Raw genomic sequence first — 20873 nt, 5'->3', positions numbered from 1 at the left:
TGGCTGGTCGAAAACTAGGAAATCTTGCGTAACAGTGGCGGATAGGGATGCCTTGCCCAAGGTCAGTGCGAGCTCAATTATGCCTAGACTGGCAATGATGTCCCTAGTGAATCTACAAAGACTCACCATACAAGGCCTCAATTTGGCTTTTTCGAGCTCCATCTTTCTCAGCATTTCCTTGTAAAGGATATTTACTAAGCTCCCATTTTCTATTAACACTTTCTTGATCCTTTAATTGGCGAGTTGAATGGTAATCACCAATGGATCGACGTGAGGATATCTCACATTTTTCTCGTCTTCCTCTGTGAATATAATTGGTGGTTCTTCGGTTTTCACTTTCTTGGATTGTTTTGGGGCAAATGCCAACTGATCGTTCTTTATTGCTTTTCCCTGTGATATGTGGCCCTCTTGAAATAACCAGGATGTCCTCTCCTTCAACAGGAAGAGGTTGTAACCCCTGATTGTTTGGGTTATTGGGCAGACTGGGCTGGTTGTATCTGTGGCCCTATTTTATCATGTACTGTTTAAAGTGGCCTCGAGCGATGAAACTTTCTATCTCATCTTTGAATTGGCAACATTCATCGTTCGTATGCCCAATATCCTTATGGAATTTACAATACCTGTTAGGATCTCTTTTACTCCTCGCATTCCTCATGGGCTCGGGCTTGCCGAAGGCAACCTTTTGCTCATGTGCAAGGTAAATATTCTCTCAAGTTTCAGTAAGCTCGGTATAAATAGTATACACTGGCTTTTGTTTCTTTTAATCCTTTGATGGTTCCTTAGAACCGTCCTTTCTCTTCAAACCAGAAGACCCTGAGTTATCAATTCTATTGGAAACAATACTTGTTGAAACGTTGCTGGGTTTGCTTCCCGAGCTTATTTTTAACAAATTCATTTCCTTTTGGGCTTCTTCTTTCTGAACGAATACCTGAGCCCTTTCGTTGAACTCAGTGATGTTTCTTACTGGATTACCTTGTAAGTCGTCCCACAGCTCGCCCCATGCGGTTGATGGATCAGTAGAGATCCCCGCCTGAAGTGCTGTAAGTTGTGTACTATCATCTAAATTCCTAACCCTAGCTGCAGCCGTGCTAAAATGACTTATGTATGCCTTAAGTGTCTCTCCAGGCTACTGCTTTATATTTGTTAGCGAGGCCGCTTCGGGTCGTCTATCCCTAGCAGCTTGGAAATGTTTCTTGAAATCCCTAGACAGCTGCTCCCAAGAATTTATTGAATGGTGAGTAAACTTGTTAAACTAGCTGCTCGATGCTCCAACAAGCGAGGTGGGGAACAAGATACAGCATAAAATGTTCATCACATTGCTCACTCCTATTATTGTATTAAATTTGTTCAAATGCGAGACCGGATCAGTAGTTCCGTCATATGATGAGACATGCGACATTTTGAATCCCGAGGGAAAAGGGGTACTCATGATATCTGGATGATACGGCTCAAGTTCCTCGTTTGAGTCGTATCAAGATTGTCTCCCTAGATCCCCCACTTGATATCTCCTAAACTTGTCCTCCAGCTTGTTTATTTGTAATTGGATGGGATCCTCTTACTTTGGACCGAGCTATTGGTGAATGTTAGGTTTCTTTCGATTCAAGTGCTCTCACAGATCTGGATGGGAGTAATTGCTGAGAGACCTCATCCTGCTCATAGATTGCATCCTACTCATATACTTCGTCTTACTCATAGACTTTGTCTTTGAGTGACCCGCGGATGTACTGGTTCCCATGCTTTCTCGATCATTAGCTCATTGAGTATTTTCTCCTCTTCGAGTTGACCGACTGTGGGTCCTTGACCGCCTCGAGGTCACACTTGCTTCTTCACGCTCTACTCTTTCCCCCTGAGTGTGGTTGTTTGTATTTTTGCCATTAGGTTCTGTACAAGCCCTCGCTCTATGGGATCAGGAAGAACGTTGGTGATTCCTCGCTGGTGACCTTTGTTCTCCAGGCTAAGTCCCAAGATTCTCCTCATTTTTATGAAAAATTTCTCGTTCATCAGTTAATGATTGCCTTCCATTCTTATTTTCGTGAGAAGGTTCTGGCTGATCGTTCTGATAGCTCATTATATAACCAAATGACATGTTTTGTCAAACTATGAACTGCTAAAGTAAGCTAGCAACATGAGACAAAACTACCCTATGAAATTTAGACAATAAAGCTATACGTCTTCAAACTTCACACTGAAAGAGGTAGAGATTCAACACGTAGCACTAAAAAACTGTACGCCAACTCATATACAAAATGGTCCGCAAAACATCTACAAAATAAAATTTGATAAAAAAAAAGAGTAATTAGCAACATAAATACCTAAGTTTAACTTCCAGTTGCAAATAAATACCTAAGTTTTATTTTTGGTGCTAATAATACCTAAGTAATATTTTTGAAACTCTGTAGGTACCCAACCGTTAAATGTTAAGTCATTATCCACGTGTCATTTTCTTATTAGTATATTTAAATTATTTTTTTTAAAAAAAAAATTTAATAACTTTGACCAATTAGAAATGGGCACGTGGTAATTTACTTAACACTTAACAGTTAGTTACTTATAAATGTTTCAAACTTATAGCTTAGGTATTATTACCGCCAAAAAACCCCTAGCAATTTTATTTTCTACTCATTAATAATTGTAGCTAGAAATATACAGTATATTCAAGTTATTTAATCTTATAATAATATAATCATGGTGTAAGTGGTAAAATTATCTTACATCATGTACAATGACTTCAGTTCAATCATTTGAAAAAACATGATAATTTTTTTTTATTTTATTTATATTTAATTTAAGCTTTCAAATTAATTTAATAATTTGAATTTCTTTTTTTTTTCATCAAGTACAATTACTTAAGTTCAATCATTTGAAAAAACATGATCATTTTGTTTATTTAATTTAAGCTTTCAAATTAATTTAATAATTTAAATTTCTTTTTTTTTTAAATAATAATTTAATTTTTTTTAAAGATTTATTACTAAGGCACAATTCTTATATTATAGAATTTTAAAGTTTATAATTATTGTGGTGGAAAGTTTGAAATTTTTATTTGTTATTATATATTGATGGATGTATTACATAAAGTATAATAGTGAACAATAAAATATCACATGCAATAATAATAGTAATCAAATGAAAAATTTTGTCAAATAAAAAATTGAATAATAAATTTTGTCAAATAAAAAAACGCATATTAAATAGATGAAAAGTTTTGCGGTAAAAAATATCTGAATGATGTCGATTACCCTCGGTCTCATTAAAATTGGATACTCTATGATAACTTTGAATTATTATAAGACCTATAATATGGCATTAATATCATCAAAATGTAATAGTTTATTGTTGCAAAATTTATTTGATATGTAAGTGCACGTAGTTACAATTTATTTGTTATGCAAGTACACATAATAAAACAAAACTAAATATTTTTATATATATAATTTTTTTCTTCCCCTGTGTTTGTTGTTTTTTGTTTTATTTATTTTAATTTGTTGTTCGCGACATAAAACAACATTAGGTTGTTTTTATTTTATTATTAGTTATGAGAAAAAATATTAAATAATTTAATATTTAAAACTAACTAATCCAAAATAAATTATATTGTGTTAACGTAGATTTTCGTTAACAAAATTTGAGCCTAATAGTGACAATCTCACACTAAAAAAATAAAAGATTTAAAATGAAAAATATGAACACACATGATTTTTTACCTGGTTTTGTGGTTAAAATTCTGCATAGTCCACGAGTCAATCTTATTCAGATTTTCTGATAGTTTTCTCAGGGCCTTTTATGTATGATTTTTTCATCCAATTTTTTGATCTTACTTGTCACTATTTATAATCACATACTAGGGAGTTAATTACAAAGTTGACTGTAATCTTGTTACAACGATCATCCCCTAAAATCGTGGGGTTTGATTACATAACACGTAGTGTTAATGCGGTTATTATTTGAGAATCATATAGATGTGATCCTCCTAAATTTATTGGATCAAAATGATCGTGTATTTGAATACATCTATAATTTTTTTGTTTGAGTATGCCTCAAAAGGAGCTTGGTTCCAGTGAGCGTGATAGCGAGCTGGAGCCTTTTTCCTTATCCTTTCGAGGTCGACAACGTATGCCTTGTTGCTTCTTTATTTAATAGCTTATCACTTTATTTGGGACAATCGTAATTCTTGTTAATAGAGTTTCTCAAGGCTCATTTGACTGTTAGCTGCTGACTCGTCAGGATTGTAAGTCTCACTGAGAAGGTGTCTGAAGTTAACTAGAGAAGTTACAAGAAGCCTTCCCATAGCGAGATGAGCACCTCGCTTATTGGGTCTCGAGCCAACTCGACTGTTATACTTAGTTTGTAGTCATACACTAAGTGTTTCCGCTGTCGATATGTGTCGCTTTCGTCTTCCTAGATCTAACGTACTTGATGCCTCGCTATTCACATTCAACGACATATGGTTTTTCGTTATTATACTAAGCAACAATTTGTATATTTTTTTCTCGCATAAGACCTTACAGAATATACTCTGATATTTACGTAATTAATGAGGTATCCCATAAAATGCGATTTAACCGATCCATATTCCCTTTATGTTGACACGTGTCCTCGACTGAGATGGTAGCCAAATTTCGGGTATAACAGATTAGATTTGAGTTATTATGTAGTTTTGATTGGATCTAAAATATAGAATTCATTCTTAGCATAGATCGAATGCGCTATGAGTAAAATAGTACAAAATAGATTGGATGACCACCGCTATTGAGAATGATAAAGAGGAGATAAAAAATTCTTCAAAAAAAATAAAAAATAGATGAAATAAATAAATAGGAAAAAAATAAATAGGATAAAATTATCAAATGTAGGTGTCAAGGATTGAACTCATGTGTAATGACCGCCTGTTAGAATATGGATTATTGAAGGCAATTAGCATTTATTATTGATATTTTTATAGTTATGCATGATTTTATTATGTTGTGAGTCCTATTTTTAGAAAGGGGCACTAAAGTTATAATCTCTCATTTCTGAATATTTTATTAAACTCTAGGAGTATTACATATATAAATTATGAATTATGCAAATTTTATGATTTTTGCTCGACGACGACGGAAAATGCGATGGATGGTCGTTTGTGTCACATGGGTAAGTTTAGAACCTTTTTCTTAGCGGGACAAACATAAGGAATATTTAGAATACCGAGTTTGAGCGGGGTTATGTCTTTTGACCATTTTATCTCTAGGCTTACTATTGCTTATTTTGAAAGATCAAAGGTATTTAGGTAATTTCATTTTATGGGATGAGGTGGCTTATCCTAAAGGTGACAGTTGGCCACTTTAGATTATTCAGCCTAAGATTCATCCAACAATTAGAGGAATTAAAAAATTAAAAAAAAAAAAAAAAAAAGATGAAAAAACTCAAATTTTCTTACTCTCTCTCTCTCTCTCTCTTCCCTTCAAGCCTAGCAAGAACCCACCAAAATATTAGGATTTTGGTTTGATTTTAAAGAGATCATAGTTGAATCCAAGTTGTGTAAATCAAAGGTAACCCTAGAGCTCTAATATTTGTGTAGTTTGAAGCTTTAATTTTGAGTTGATAATGCAATTTTAAGTGTAGTGGCTGTTAAAGTTAGATTGATTTGTGGTTCAGTTTCTAGATTCTAATTGACATGGAATTGAGTTCTAGCAGTTGGTTAGGGTGTTTTGTGTGGTGAATGAACAAGTTCAAGTTTGAGAACTCAAACTTGGATCATTAATAACATGTTTGGATTTTGTGTATGTGTCTTGCTGTTATTGTTTGGAAAACATTATTTCAGGTTGGTACAATTGTTCTGGAAGTTTTGCCATCGTTTGGATGCAAATTTGACAAGTTTTAAACGTTTTTGGGTTACCTAGTGCAAATTGGTTAACCGGCTTTACAAGGCCTGTAAAATCGATTAACCGGATTAGGGGCAGGTTTCCTGAAAAGTTTTATTTGTCGATTCTTGTTATTTTCAGGGCCTTAGTTAGTTAATTTTTTTATACGTAGGGTATTGTTATAATAGTTTCCCACAGTAGAATCCCTAGTTGCATATATTTACCAGTTTATGCAAATGTGACTTACGACATCCATCCAGCTCATGAGATTTTTCGTTCAGGTCAGCCAACTCACTTAAATTCAGAAACGAGGTAAGAATAGCATAGAACATGTTATATATGTGATTATGTGTATGCGTGATTTATATGCATGCTTATTGTCATTTGTACACTACCAACACTAGTACGGTAGTGGTACTAAGTGCATTAGTATAGTGTATGATGTTTAAAGAGTACAGTACGGTGTTACCGATACTGGTACGGGTAGGTACGGAGGGTAGGAATGTAAATGGGGCGGGTCGGATCTGATCCGACTCTGATCCGACCTGATCCAGATCATATACGGATCTGCCCCGCCCCGCCCCGTTGGATCAGATACTCTGATCGGATCTGATCCGACCCGCCTTATACAGATCGGATCTGATCCGACCCAACTTTTTTTTTAAATAAAAAAAATATATTTTATATCTAAATTTATATTTTTTTTTCCCAAAATTTATTTGTTTAAGAACTAATAATGCATTATTTTTTTTCTTATATATTTTTATTTTATTTGTCAAAATCAATAAAAAAAAATATATCAAATTCTTATCACATAAAAATGTAATATTACTATTGAAAAATAAATTTACCAAATTTTAGAAATTCCACTAATATAATCATCAATAATAATGTAGTATGATGATTACATGAAATAAATCTCCTCTAAAAAAATACATGAAATTAACTATAAACTTTTTACATACTGTTCTTCTAGTCTTTAAGATTTACTGTGTACGGCTTCTACAAAAAAATAAATATGTTAATAATAAAAGTAAGATTTTTTATACTGAGTCACAACAAATTATAATTTTTGTAACTAATACTTTTAGTGATGGACCTATTTTAGTCACAACATAGAATGATGATTTATAATTAGTTACAATTTTTTTACTTTTAGTCAGAAATTTTGTTATGATTAAAAATAAGATTTTTTGTAGTGATATTTTTCTTATCAATTTTAAAAATTAAAAAAAAAAACAAAAATGGTTATAGAACACATATTTTTTAAAAACAAAAAATTACTTTTATTTTTATGATTAAAAAATTAAAAAAAAAATAAAAATATTAGCAAATGACCCTTAAATAATTAAATATTTAAGAGTCAAATAATAGTATTAATTACTCATTATTATAATATTTAATTAATTAGTATTTTTATTTGATAAACAAAAATTAAATATTATTCTTATTAATTAATAATATGTTTATATTAAATTTAAATTATTGTTGCATACATATATAAAAGTGATATAATATAAAAGTGTAAATTATTGTACAAATTAATATATTTAACAGTGCCTATATATAAATCGATCTATTGTGTATAATATTTGTTACTTTACTTTCTTATTATAACCTTATATTTAAGATTTTCGAAGAAGGTAGGGAATTTTGCAAATAATAATAATTATTATAATCAAATAATTAAAATATAGAATGGCCAGTATGCATATATATTTTTATTTTTATATATATATATGTACGCATATATATAAGAATTAAATTGAGAGAGTAATTAATTAAAATAATAATATATAGTGTGGTCTATGGGCAGATCATATATGTCTAATAGTGGTATTCCACTGGCCTTACACCTTAAAAAAATATATTAAAAAGTAAAAAAAAATTTTTTTTAAAAAAAAAATTAAGCGGGGCGGGTCGGAGCTGATCCAAGATCCAATAACTATCCGAATGTTTCGGATCAGTAATGATCCGTCGGATCGGATCACTGATCCGATCCGAATGAATGGATCCTTTTGCCATGCCTAATGGAGGGTACGGGTCAAATCCTACCAACACTCGTACAGTAGCGGTACGTAGTGCATGTGGTACAGTGGTCGTACCTTAGTAAAAAACATTCTTACTTATCTGATAAGCCTTGTAGATAAGCATATGGGCGCCTAAATACAAGTCCGTAATATATTATTTTTTATATACTTTTCTTATTCAGTTTGTTGACTCACAGTTGCTACTTTTATGTGTAGGTACAGGAAAGGCGAAGGCTGAACAGGAGTGAGCTCCAAGCTTAGATGGTGATTATACATGTCAGGACGGGCGACTTGGGGTGTTCGATCTCGGGACATCTTAGGCAATAATTTGCAGTCGCTCTGCGACATGTTGGTAAAAATATTTTGGCTATGTTTGTAAAAGTTTAAACTCGAGATCGCGATTATGTAAATATAAGTATTTATAAAGTTTGATAATTTTAGGTGAGGAAGTTAATTAGAAAATAACTGTAGCGCGCCTAAGTATCAGGGCGTTACATCATGTTATTTAACAAGAGATAGGATAACTTACCAAGCATGCTAGAATAACTATGTTGTGTAAATTGATTCATATTGATTTACATTTTGTTATGTATCAAATATAAATATATCAATGTGCTTTCGAATGTAATAATATTCGTTTGCTTTTTAATTATATATGTGTATACTAACTAATTCATGCATGATTTATATAGATAGTGTAATTAAAATAAATAATTAATTTAATATTTAGAAATTACAAATAAATTTAAAATTGACCTTAAACTGAATTCAAGAGTAATGATATTATGAATATGTATTATATACTATTTTGTATATGATTATATAAATAATGTAATTAATGTAACTCATTAATTTTATATTTGAAATTTTAAAATACAAAAGTAAATTAATTAACATAATATGATATAATTTTTATATTATTAAATTAATCGAATTCTTAAATTAAATATAAATAAAGAAAAAAAGAAAAGAAAATATTTCAGGTTGAACTCATGACATTTTAATTATTTTAAGAGTACTTATATATTAATTAATATAAGTTGAACACATGTTCAAATTTTCTATAAGTACCATTATTGTTGTAAAAACAAATTTAATTAAATATTTTCTATGTAAATTTAAAATTAAAATATATATATATATAATTAAAATTAAATTTTTAATAGATATAGAACAAAAAAAATTAAAAAATTTATGATTTGGAGTTAGGTTTGGAGTTTTGTTAGTTAAATCTATAATTAATAATATTCAAAATTAATTATAAAGAAATAAATATATTAATTATGGTGTAGTTTTTAAAAGTTAATTTTTGATCAAGGCTATAAATTACTATCTCTATTGATAAGTATTTTACCCAATTCCCTCCAATTAATAAATAATGTATACAACCATATTAAAAATTAATATAGGTAAAAATAAAGGTCATTCTAAAATTAAAAGTAATAACTTGACCGTATTATTCTAAAATACAAAATTAAAAGATTAAAGAAAATAAAAATGTAAGAATATAATATGAAGTATATTCTTTAATATATATATTTATATATATATATATAGGGTATTCTTTAAGTGAGAGCACCACTTTTCCTCTTATGAATAAGGGTATTTTTATAACCCTTGATTTTCAATCGAATGACTTTAATTTATTTGTTTATCATAGGAGTGTTGTATTAGATTTTTTTCAATTATCTTTTTTTAAAATTGAACCCACATAAATGTTATACATGTAGCAGTTTTTATTAAATTAATATTCTTATTATTTTAACTTTTTTAAAGGCTATAATAGTTTTTGTAATGTGCACGTAGCAGTTTTTTTTTTTTTTTTTACAATTTTTTATTTATGTGTTTTTTTATAACATTTGTTATTTTTTTTTTTCTGTGTATTTGGATTTAAAGTGTTTTGAATATAGATTAAATCAATAAAAAAAAATGACATATAGAGTATTAGAAAATATATTCAATTTATTTAATATTTATTGTATCTACTCATCAATTTGTTAATCACTTCTTCTTCTTTACTTTTTTACACTAATTGAAAGAAAGGTTTTCTAAAATAAAAAATTGCTCAATAATTGATTAATTAGTTCAACTGAAAAAATAAATTTAAGACTTATAAGACAAGATGTTGTTGCTTAGCAAAGTCTAAAAATATTTAGGCTTAATATTACATATTTATGAATGATACAAATTTATGAATGAATAATAGTAATTTCAAAAATTGAGAAGTAAGTCTCATACTTTTCATAGTTAAGCAAAAAAAAAAAAGTCATACTTTGCATGAGTATAAAAAAACAACATATTTTGAAAATAATAAAGAAACAAAAGAGTTTGAGGTGATGAAGGTAAAATCACAATATAATTTTTTTTTTTTTAAAAAAATGTATACCAAACACTATCCCACTCAACAACACATGTTAATACCATACAACCACCCTATTCAACCAATAAAAAGTCTAATAATGCTCTTACAGGTGAGAGTAAAAGTAATGCTCTCACCTTAGAATTTTCCTATATATATATAATAAAAATGAAATAAAACTAATCGTTGACTCAATATATGTAATCAAAATATATTATTGTTATAAAAAAAGATATTAAAATTAATAATATATCAATGGTATAAATTAATTCAAGACTTAAAAATTCAAAACACCTAAGATCAATTGTATCTAAATCATGAAAGCTACAAAAGAGAAAAGAATAGAAAAGCAAAATATATATGTATAATAGTATATGATATCAATAAAATTTAAATTAAATAAAAATAAATTAGAGTTGAAAGGAAAAACGATATGAAACTGAATAAATTAGGTTTTGAGATAATTATAAGCGTACTATAAATTAGATTTTGAGATAATTCGAAAGAAAAAAAATAAAATATTAATAAATTTAAATTAAATATATAATATTTTAGTAATTAATAAAATAAACTTACAAAATTAAGTTAGGCATCAGAAGGGTTACAAGAAACAACCAACTCATATGTTGACATGGCTATCTCAAAATTTTCTTAGCATTTAACATGTGATAAATGGCCATCCCACAAAATATAGCATCTTAAGTAACAACCTGCTCATAGGTTGACATTAGATTTCTAAACTTACAATCTATGCCACCACTTACGGACCTCCAACTAAAGTCGCTACCACCTCTAATCATTGGTGGCAAAGAGACAAAGATTAAGAGCCTCTACCTGCAGACACCATATATATGGCATTCCTTAGTCGAAGCATCCATGCAATTTTGATAATTTTGTACACCAAAAACTAAAAAATTAAACTATTAGCCTAGACGATCAAATAAAATATGAAGTCTTTACTATTGTCCGTTGAAACTCTTATAAGCATCTAAGCGTAAGTTGATGTACCGTAGGAAAAGAGTTGTGGTATACCCAAGTCAGAAGTTGCACATCTCACATATTGCCCTACTAGATATAAAATGAAACTGTTAATTCCATTTTTGGCATATTTAATTGACAAAAATATTTTATTATTTAATGTATATTTCGGCTGGCATATATTGATATGGTTTCCATATTTGTGTATATCAAACTTGAAAGGAAAGTTGTCTAACTTTCCTATTTTTGGAAAAAAGGTAAAAATGGTAAGTTTGGTTACCCATTTCGTTTTTATCTAACCAGCTGTGTAATCTGATCTTGTGTTGAGTTTCCCATTTTCTTAGATCAGGTTTCTTGAAGAGAAAACCGGAGCTAGACTTTCCTTTTCTATAAAAGGAAAGTTGTAGTTACTGCCCACGATTCTGTATGTACAGAAACGGAAATTCCTGGACTGATTGAAGAATTATTTTAGGGAAGTTTCTAGTGGGTTGAGGTCTTGTTCAGACCGAATGTAAGTTGTCTATGAGATGTATATTCATTATAAATACATCTTATAGTAGCTAGGTTTTGTATCTCTTTCATACACTTTGAATTTCATTCATATCTTTAGAAAAGAGAGTCTTTGATTTGTAGAGAAGAGTTGTTCTACTCTTACTCTGTTTATTTGTTGTTTGTATTGTCTTGAGTCTGTATTCAAGTCTTCAACGAAGAAGAACATCAGTGCACCTTCGGGAGAAGGGTATTTACAAGCTTTCGGGAGATTGCTTTTGAAGTCTTGCATCGGGAGGATACAAGCACACAACCTTCGGGAGATGGTTGTATAGGCTTTCGGGAGATAGCCTTTAAGCCTTGAATCGGGAGGATTCAAGCACTCTTCAAGGTGATCGAAGGGAGTTCGAGCACTTGGAGTTTTATCAAGATTCGGTTAATAGGTGGAATACATCAAGCTTGCGGCATACAATAAGAGGGAGTCTATTTATGCATAAGTCAATTACTTTGTATTTTTGATACCGATCTAATGAATCTTATCTCTGGGCGTGGCCCCGTGGACTAGTAACAATCTGAAAGGATTGTTGAAACCACGTACAAAAATCCTGTGTGTTTTTACTTTTATGCACTGTTTGTTTTTCTGGGTTTCTCTGGAGTTACGGAGTTGCATTCTGTAACTACGTAAAATCGTTTTCGATACTCGCTTTATTATTCCGCATTTAATTAATCATTTAATTAAATAATCAAACTGGGAATATTAAAATACGGAATTTCAATTGGTATCAGAGCGAGTCACTAAACTCTTAGTGAGATCTTGAGGTTATTCCGTTTAATTTGTTTTGTGTGAGATGTCTTTGTTTGCAAAAGGAAGTTCCATCTCTAGACCTCCTCTATTGAATGAGTCGAATTATACTTATTGGAAGGTCAAGATGAGAGCATTCATCAAATCGCAAGATGAGAAGGCATGGAGAGCTATTCTTACAGGTTGGTCTCAACCTACTGAAAATGATGAAAAAGGTAATACTCAGGTAAAATCTGAACTCAGTTGGACCACTGAAGGTGAAAAATTGTCTGGTTATAATAATAAAGCTTTACATGCTATTTTTAATGGTGTTGGTGAAGGTTTTATTAAATTAATCTCATCTTGTGAATCTGCAAAGGAAGCATGGGAAATCCTTCAAATTCAATTTGAAGGTACACCTGATGTAAAGAGATCACGATTTACCATGTTGCAAACTAGATTTGATGAATTGAGAATGTCAGATACTGAAACTTTAAATGATTTTTATGAAAGATTATCTGATATTTCTAATGAGTTCTTTGCCTTGGGAGAAAAATTAGATGAATCTGTCTTGGTTCGAAAAATTGTTCGAGTTCTTCCTGACAGGTTTGATACAAAATTGCTTGCAATGGAAGAGGCAAAAGACTTTGGCAAAATGAAGGTTGAGGAACTCATGGGATCTTTAAGAACTTTTGAGTTGAATCAACAGATCAAGAAAAAGAGTAAGCAAAGTCTCTCGAATGAGAAAATCAATGATAATGCTTTCAATGATTCTGAAATTATTGTTTCTGATGATGAAAATGATGATGAAATGGCCTTGTTAGCAAAAAATTTCCAAAGATACATGAAATCTGTTGGAAATAAAATGAACTTTTCAAAGAACTCAAATGGTAACATTTCAAGTAACAATCCCTCTAAACCTTTTTCATCTAACAAAAGTATTCGTTGCAGAGAGTGTGAAGGGTATGGTCATATTCAATCTGAATGTGCCAATACCTTAAAGAAAAATAAAAAGGGATTGAATGTTACTTGGAGTGATGATTCTGAAAGTAGTGAAGATGAAAAAGAAAAAGTTGCTCTAACAAGTGTTTTGTCAAGAAATTTGCAGGAAAAAGGAAAATTCATGTGCATGAATAATACCTCGATCGATGACAACAAGGAAGAATCTAGATCCGAATCAGATGAGTCAGAAATTGATGAGAATTCTATGGTTGAATCCTACAAGGTAATATTTGGTAAGTTGATGGAAAAATGTGCTGAAAATCGCTCCCTGGTTAAAGATAATAAAGTCTTGTGTAACAACATTAATGAGTTGGAAGATAAACTTAAATGTTGTGAATCTGAACTATCTTTAAAAGAGTCTAAAATTATTTCTTTAACCAAGGAACTTGATAACATTAAAAAGAATGTGAAAATGCTAAATCCAGGTTCCACCATCTTTGAAAAAATTCAAAAATCTGGCCAAACCAATCATGTTGGTCTGGGTTATGTTTCTAATCAACCTAATTCTAATACCACTTTTGTTAAATCTAATAGTTTTGTTCTGGAAGAACTATTTCTACCTCGCGAGGTTTCGTCTCTACAAAGAAAGCACTCTGCTGTTATAGAAAAGAAGCACCACGGTAAGTTTGACAATTCTAAAGGGAATGGAAGACGTTTCATCCCTATTTGCCATTTTTGTGGGAGAAAAGGTCACATTCGACCTAAATGCATCACTATGCAAAACATGTTTAAATCTAATTACCTTGGAAATAAACATGTTTTACAAAAACAAAAATGGGTTGTCAAAAATAAATGCTTGGTAGGTTCTTCTTGTTTTAAAACTATTGCTACTAACATGTGGTACTTTGATAGTGGGTGTTCTAGACACATGACAGGTGAAAAAGAATATCTTGAGAACATCAGACCAATGCAGTGTGAAGAAGTTACTTTTGGTAACGGTCTTGTTGGAAAAGTCATAGGGATAGGAACTCTCAATTTCGAAGGGCTTCCTAGATTGAAGAATGTCATGTTGGTTGATGGACTAAAAGCTAATCTTCTTAGCATTAGTCAAATTTGTGATCAGGGTTATACTGTGAGCTTTGATAGTAATCATTGTTATGTGTATAATATTCTTGGTGAAATTGTCTTGCAAGGGTTCAGATCTAATGATAACTGTTACACCATCACTACCTATGCTACTTGTCACTCTGTTATTAACACCACTGATTTATGGCATGAAAAACTTGGTCATATTCATTTTAAAAATCTGAGGAGATTGTCTAATGCAGGAATTGTTCAAGGATTACCTAAATTAGGTAAGGAGTCCTTGGGAAAATGTAGACCATGTCAGCTTGGTAAGCAACTGAAAATTTCTCATAAGAGTGTTTCTGATGTGAATACTTCCAGAGTTCTCGAACTCCTACATATGGACTTAATGGGTCCAATCCAGGTTGAAAGCTTGAATGGTAAGAGGTATATTTTTATGTGTGTTGATGATTTCTCTTGGTTTTCATGGGTAGAATTTTTTAGAGAAAACATTGATACTTTTGATGTTCTTAAGTATCTTTGCTTGAAATTAAAAGTTCAAAAAGATTGCAACATTGGTAAGATAGTTCGTGGTAAGAGTAATCATGGAAAAGATTTTGAAAATACTGTGTATGGTAAATTCTGTAAATCCTATGGTATTTTTCATAATCTTTCTGCTCCTACAATCCCACAACAAAATGGAGCGATTAAGGATTCCCACCTTCTTGATCATGTTTTAGACAAGGCTTTGTATGGCATGAAACAAGCACCCCGTGCTTGGTATGAGCGTCTATCTGAGTTTTTACACTCTCATGGTTATAGAAAAGGAAATGTTATTAAAACACAGTTCATCACACACATTCAATTTGATATTATTTTTTCATATGTTGATGATCTTGTTTTTGGAACTACTTCTAACTCGAAGTGTGTTTTTGTTTCCCAAATGCAAAAGGAGTTCGAAATGAGTATGGTAGGTGAACTCACTTATTTTCTCGGTCTTCAAGTGAAGCAATCAGATGAGGGAACTTTTGTCCCTCAAAGCAAGTATGCAAAGAATTTGGTGAAAAAATTTGGTCTTGAGAAAGCCAAACATACCAACACTCCCATGAGCACAACTTTGAAATTAAGCAAAGATGAACAAGAAGTAAAGGTAGATCAAACTTTGTATCGAAGTATGATAGGTAGTTTGCTTTATCTTACTGCTAGTCGTACTAACATTTGTTATAGTGTTGGTGTTTGTGCACGATATCAGGCAAATCCCCTGGAATCCCATCTTTCTGCTGTGAAAAGAATCATTCGCTATGTAAATAGCACTATTGATTTTGGGATTTGGTTTTCAAAAGACACTAATTCTAACCTTGTTTGCTTTAGTGATGCTGATTAGGCAGGTAATGCAGATGATAGAAAAAGTACTAGTGGTGGATGTTTCTATCTTGGAAACAATCTGGTTTCATGGCATAGCAAGAAGCAAAACTCAATCTCTCTGTCCACAGCTGAGGCTGAGTACATTGCGGCGGGTAATTGTTGTACCCAATTGTTATGGATGAAACAAATGATGGCTGATTATGGGTTTGATTTGAAAACTTTAACCATCTTCTGTGATAACACTAGTGCTATAAACATTTCTAAGAATCCTGTTCAACACTCTCGCACAAAGCACATAGACATTTGTCATCACTTTATTAGAGAGCTTGTGGAAAATAAAATTCTTGTCTTAGAATATGTTGAAACTAGCAAACAAATTGCAGATATTTTTACTAAGGCTCTTGACTCGATCCGATTTATTTCTCTAAGGAAATCCTTAGGGGTTTGTACTGTTTAATGCTTTTGTTTTTCATAATCCTTGATATTTGAGTTGTCTTAGAGTTCATAATGTCTTGTCTTTGTCCTAGAAGAAAATTTCAACCTTATAAGAATTCCAGTCATTATTTTATTGCTAATGTTGTAATATTATGATGTCATACAGGTTTGTCAGGAAAATTGTCCACTCCTCACAGGAATATTCAAGTTCATCAAACAGTGTTATGTAAGCTACCATTTTTGAATAATGTTGTTCAAAAACTGTGTGTTCAAGCTCCATTGGATGAATAGAGCTACCTATCTCAATGTGTGAAAGCCATCTCAGAGTAAGTTGGAACTATGTAATTAGGAGTTATGTAGAAGATACGCTACCATTGAAAAGGGCTACCATTGAGGTAGTGTGACAGCGTCTCCTATGGGTACAATTTATATGAAAAAGTCTTTTTGACAAATTGGGCAATGTTCCCTGCTTACACTTTCACACACTAATGCTTGACACAGTTTGTGGTAAAAATTGTTTCTTCTCGAAAATGGTGTTATAAAGTTGTTACATACTGTTTGATGTGCTTTAATATTCTTAGTGATGGAGTCAATTTTTCCTGTGAACCGGTATGACCTCATTCTATTACTTCATTAGTTTGATAAAATAATTTCTGATTATTCTTATGAGTTTGATTTTTTCATCAGGGACAAAGACAAATGGACATTATGAATTCTAGTTGCAAAAATATCAAGGTTATCTTATTTTTCTGTCATTTAATCAAAAAAAAAAAAAAAAAGGAGGTTCGTGATTGAGTTGTCAAGTGAGCTTTGTTAAAAATTTTGTTATTTTTTTGTTATGTTTCATCATGTTCTAAGACACAATTTTTGCTCTTAAGTGGTGATTAGTGCTTTTTGTGTCTTGGTGTGTTCTCTTGTTCTCTATGTGCAATTTTTCTTTGAGGGCATTGTTTGGAAAAAATAAAAGAAAAAGGGGGGCATATTTTTTTTTTTTTTTTTATTTTTTATTTTTTCTTCTTCGAATTCATTTTCGAATCCTTGTAAATATTTTTTCTTTTATTTTTTCATTTTATGGAAACATGTGTAAATTGTCTACTCTATTTTGTGTTTCCTTTATTTGTGGAGATTTGGTCTTATTCTAGGGAACTTGTTCTTAAATATTCAATTATTTTTGGTTTCCTTTTTTTTGGTGGCAATTTCGGATTTGGTGGGGTTTTTACTTCTTAGATTTTGTGGGAATATTTGGTTTCCTTTTTCCATTTAAGGAAACATTGACCACATTTGAAAAACCTTTCTTTGGTTTCCTTTTTTCTTTCCACACGTGGGTCAAAGGTAAGGAAGTTACCTTCCTTTTCAGTTTTTTTTAATTGGGTATATAAAATTGAAAGTTATATATTCTCAACTACCCATAAACCCACGATCACCACTTTCTCTTCTTCTTCTATTTTTTTCTCAAAGGTCTAACATTGTTCAAAGTGTAAGAGGGTTTGTGTTCTAGGGTTTCAAAGAAAAATGGCCAAAACTAAGAATGCCCAACCATCCAAGAAGCCCACTCGTGGATCTGCTTCTGCTTCTCCGGTGACTCCGCCCGCGCCGCCTGCTCCAGCGACCGGAGCTTCTGGTTCGTCATCTGTTCCGATGAAAACTGCCAGAAAGTCGAAGACCAAAGCTTGAAAGTCGACTTACAACCTTGCTTCCCTTGGTGTTACTGTTGAACCTGCTGCTGCTTCTGCTTCTACAGAAATGGCTGAATTCAACTTGTGTTTGGGGAGAATGGAGACAAGTCAAGCCTTACTTCTCAGGAAGATGGACAACATCATGGAATACTTCCGACCCAATGATGATGAATAAGTGGTTCAATTCTCTATCTCTTGCTTTTTATTTGTGAATGCTTAAACTACTATGTCCTTGTTCATGGTTTTTGTTATCTTTGGCTCCTTGATAGACAAAAAGGGGGAGTAGTACTTATTTTTTGTGGATTATGTGTTACAACTCTGGATCCTTGTTTTTAGGGGGAGTTGTCTTGTTTGTGGTTTAACACTTTTCCGTTTAAAAAGTTGTGTTCTTCGGTTTGCAAGCTTTTCCGTCCAAAAAAAGTTAATTGTTTTATGTGTTAGAGAGCTTTCATGCAGGGGGAGTATTTTCTATACTCTTGTATCTTTAAAAAGCTATTTGCTTTGGTTTCTAACACTTGATGCAGGTTTTCTCATAATAAAATGTTTTGTCAATCAAAGTGCCAAAGGGGGAGATTGTTAATTCCATTTTTGGCATATTTAATTGACAAAAATATTTTATTATTTAATGTATATTTCGGCTGGCATATATTGATATGGTTTCCATATTTGTGTATATCAAACTTGAAAGGAAAGTTGTCTAGCTTTCCTATTTTTGGAAAAAAGGTAAAAATGGTAAGTTTGGTTACCCATTTCGTTTTTATCTAACCAGCTGTGTAATCTGATCTTGTGTTGAGTTTCCCATTTTCTTAGATCAGGTTTCTTGAAGAGAAAACCGGAGCTAGACTTTCCTTTTCTATAAAAGGAAAGTTGTAGTTACTGCCCACGATTCTGTATGTACAGAAACGGAAATTCCTGGACTGATTGAAGAATTATTTTAGGGAAGTATCTAGTGGGTTGAGGTCTTGTTCAGACCGAATGTAAGTTGTCTATGAGATGTATATTCATTATAAATACATCTTATAGTAGCTAGGTTTTGTATCTCTTTCATACACTTAGAATTGCGTTCATATCTTAAGGAAAGAGTGTCTTTGTTTAGTACCTCTCTTGGTACCTCTCTTGTATCTTTGAATTTCATTCATATCTTTAGAAAAGAGAGTCTTTGATTTGTAGAGAAGAGTTGTTCTACTCTTACTCTGTTTATTTGTTTTTTGTATTGTCTTGAGTCTGTATTCAAGTCTACAACGAAGAAGAACATCAGTGCACCTTCGGGAGAAGGGTATTTACAAGCTTTCGGGAGATTGCTTTTGAAGTCTTGCATCGGGAGGATACAAGCACACAACCTTCGGGAGATGGTTGTATAGGCTTTCGGGAGATAGCCTTTAAGCCTTGAATCGGGAGGATTCAAGCACTCTTCAAGGTGATCGAAGGGAGTTCGAGCACTTGGAGTTTTATCAAGATTCGGTTAGTAGGTGGAATACATCAAGCTTGCGGCATACAATAAGAGGGAGTCTATTTATGCATAAGTCAATTACTTTGTATTTTTGATACCGATCTAATGAATCTTATCTCTGGGCGTGGCCCCGTGGACTAGTAACAATCTGAAAGGATTGTTGAAACCACGTACAAAAATCTTGTGTGTTTTTACTTTTATGCACTGTTTGTTTTTCTGGGTTTCTCTGGAGTTACGGAGTTGCATTCTGTAACTACGTAAAATCGTTTTCGCATACGCTTTATTATTCCGCATTTAATTAATCATTTAATTAAATAATCAAACTGGGAATATTAAAATACGGAATTTCAGAAACTACCAAGAAAGAAACAAAACCACTACTGAATGGGAGACACCCATTTGCTTTAGATCTCTAGTGTCAGTGGAGAATCAATGTTCCACAGGCTAAAACAAAATTTTGGGAATTACAGATTTTGGGGTTTAGGTTAATGATATCAGAAATTGGGATGTCGATTTGGGAGTTTGTGGCAAGGTCAGTGTATATTGAGAAATTTGAATTTCGATCCATTTGTCTTTCACTATGTTTTTTTTTTAATTAAGTTTATATATTACAACATGTTTAACCTGGGACTCGAATCCATATGGCTACTTCTAGCCTCAAGTGGTTTTGTTTTTCACTATGTTAGTTTGCAGATATAGGTGCCTATGGCACCTTCCACTTTTTCTTTTTTATTAATATTTCTTTTCTTTTTTTTGCTATAATTAAGAGCTATGCAAGTAGGCGTAATAACTTTTATAGGTTATTACTGTAAGACCGATTATCGTTCCCACGGACTACTTATCAAGTACCAATATTCTATTTGGGGTTGAGATGCAAAATGACCCTAAATTTGGAAACTAAGTTAGTAAATGTCCACTTTTTAAAAAAATTAAGAAAATTGCCAAATCTAATAAATTAGCTAATAAATATTATAAAAATACATTTATCACATATTTTTTAAAAGAAATATATATAATAATAAAATTAAGTTACATAATTTTTTTAGTATTGCATATTATTATATTGTAACAAAAATAAATAAATGTATTAGATCATTTAAATATATATAGCAGTATTAGATATATCGTAGTACTAAAAATTAATATACCGTAGTAATAAAATTATATACTACAAAGAAATTATAACAATACTAAATTAATACTCAAAAAATATATATATCATGCTAACAAAATTATATATACCACCATTAAAATATGAATACATACCAAAAAAATTATATATAATAAAATGAAAACTAAATATCATATTAAATAAATGATATATTATAGACAAGAAAAACCATATACCATACAAGAAAACGTATGTACCTATAATAAAAAATTAAACAAAATAATATAATATTATTAAAAAATTATATATATCATATTAATAAAATTATCACATATGTATACTAAAATAAAAA

General features: G+C 31.3%; 1 long non-coding RNA gene across 1 annotated transcript; it reads left to right on the top strand.

The window, feature by feature from the left end:
• Positions 1-5177: 5177 nt before the first annotated feature.
• Positions 5178-8481, top strand: LOC133029231 (uncharacterized). The gene is made up of 2 exons (XR_009683383.1): positions 5178-5528; positions 8087-8481. It is a non-coding gene; the product is annotated as an uncharacterized LOC133029231 (long non-coding RNA).
• Positions 8482-20873: the final 12392 nt, after the last annotated feature.

The sequence above is a fragment of the Cannabis sativa genome, chromosome 7 (genome assembly GCF_029168945.1).
Source record: "Cannabis sativa cultivar Pink pepper isolate KNU-18-1 chromosome 7, ASM2916894v1, whole genome shotgun sequence".
Lineage (NCBI taxonomy): Eukaryota > Viridiplantae > Streptophyta > Magnoliopsida > Rosales > Cannabaceae > Cannabis > Cannabis sativa.
The sequence above is the reverse complement of the archived record's forward strand: the minus strand, read 5'-3'. Positions and strand labels throughout refer to the sequence as shown.